Raw genomic sequence first — 2,160 nt, forward strand, 5'->3', positions numbered from 1 at the left:
GAGGTCGGTGCCAAGAATCAGATTCATCCAGTGGGTGCAACCTAAAACCTGGGCAGTGGGATGCAGCTGACCTCAAGGGAAGCACAGGGGAGCAGGGATGAGGAGGTGAAAACAGAAGTCGATCCACAAGCTTGCAGGTTCGTTCCTTGGAGGAGCCGGAGAAGGGAAGCTCTGGGCTCAGGGATCCTGGGGCCAGCGGAAAGTAGGGGTGGACTTTTTTTTCCCCAAAAGATTTATTTGTTTATTTGAAAGAGTTAGAGAGAGAGAGGTATCTTCCATTTGCTGGTTCATTCCCCAAATGGCTGCAACAGCCTGAGCTGGGTCAGTCCAAAGCCAGGAACCAGGAGCTTCTTTCAGGTTAACCACATGGATGCACTTGGGCCATCCTCTGCTGCTTTTCTAGGTGCACTAGCAGGGGCCTGGATTGGAAGTAGAGCAGCAAGGACTCGAACCAGTCCCTATATGGGATGCTGGCATTGCAGGCGGTGGCTTTACTGCGCCATAGTGCCAGCCCCAGCGTGGACTTCTGGACTGAAAAGGAGTTGGGTCTAAAATGAAATAATTCACACATACTGAGGAGACCCCCAAGAGTCCCATCCTCCACTCTAATCCCAGGAAATTGACAGCAAGCACTACATACCCCAGTAGTACACATGTGCCTAGAGAAGACCTCAACGTGCGTACCAGGGTCATCCTGCAAACAAACCTGACTCCGCCACCCATTTAAAGCCATCCCTGCCAACAAGTCTTCAGAGAGCTCTTCAGTCTTGCACTCCTGGAAGTGAACCAAGGAGCATTGAATGTCAGGGTGAAGCGAGCTAGAAGTGAGCCGATGTCACAATGAAGCTCCCCCAATGCGTATGTTCAGAGATGTGAGTGAGGGTGTCGCATCCAAGAAACAAGATGAGCATGGAAGAGCAGCCAAGAAGAAAAGGGGACACCCCGGAGACGGGATAGGAGGCAGTGTCAAGGAAATTGCTCAAAAAAAGAGATGGACAATAGAAAAGAGGACCATAGCATCAGTCCAGATAGTTCTAGGTTCTACTAATTAGAATAAGAGTAGAGAACAGAGAAAACAAAGGGGAGGACATTCTCAAAGATATAATACGAGAGCCGGGCTTGTGGCCCAGCGGGTAAAGCCACTGTCTCTGATGCTGGCATCTCATATGGGTGCTGGTTCGTCTCCTGGCCATGCCACTTCTGATTCAGCTCCCTGCTAATGGCCTGGGAAAAATCAACATGGAGCAGCCTGAGTGTTTGGGCCCCTGCCACCCACGTGAGAGACCCAAATGAAGCCCCTGGCTCCTGGCTCTTGGCTCCACCAAGGGCTGGCTGCTGCAGCCATCTAGCGAGTGAACCAGATGTGCACTTCTCTTCCTGTGTATCAGATGAAAGATCTCTGTCTCTGGGTCTCTCCCTCTCTCTGTAACTCCAACTTTCAAGATAAATAAATAAATCTTTAAAAGATACATGAAAATTACAACCAAAGCCTGGGAGGATGGGAGCCACCAAATGGAAAGAGCTTATTAGGCATTGCCATGATGAGTGTCTGAAATCCCACATGACATGTAGCACCACGAAATCTAAAAGCATTCAAAGTAAAGAGAAAATCCTACAAGTTGGAGGTTGGGGAAGGGGGGATGGTAGGGGTACAGCACACACAAAGGTGTAAGGATTAGAATGGCGTAAGACTTCACAACAGCAGCACTGGAAGCTAGAAGACAATGGAACAATGTCCTGGAGACTTGGATGGAAAATAATTTTCTGTATCTGCACAAATTATCTCTCAAGTGTGAAGGCGTACAAATGCAGTTCTGAGCAGGAGCCATCTTTAACATCTTTAGCTTCTCTGTATCCTTTCTCAGGAGAAGCTAGAGAATGCGCTCCACCGAAACAAGCAGGTGAACCAAGAAAGCGGGGGATCAGGGGTGCAGGAGGCAGGGGAGCCGCTCAACAGAGAGGCCAAGAGAAAGCCTGAGGTGACAGTTGGTAGCGACGATACAAGAAATCAGAGGGCTCCTGGAGAGATGCCTGGCGGGGAGGGGAGCCATCAGGTCGTCGGATAAGTTAAGACTTTGCAAACAGCTGTCAAGAGGTGATTGGCAGAAATCTGGAGTGCATCGGGACACAGAAAACTAAGTGAATGATAAAGCGAAGTAT

This window comes from Lepus europaeus, chromosome 11 (assembly GCF_033115175.1).
Source record: "Lepus europaeus isolate LE1 chromosome 11, mLepTim1.pri, whole genome shotgun sequence".
Taxonomy (NCBI): Eukaryota; Metazoa; Chordata; class Mammalia; order Lagomorpha; family Leporidae; genus Lepus; species Lepus europaeus.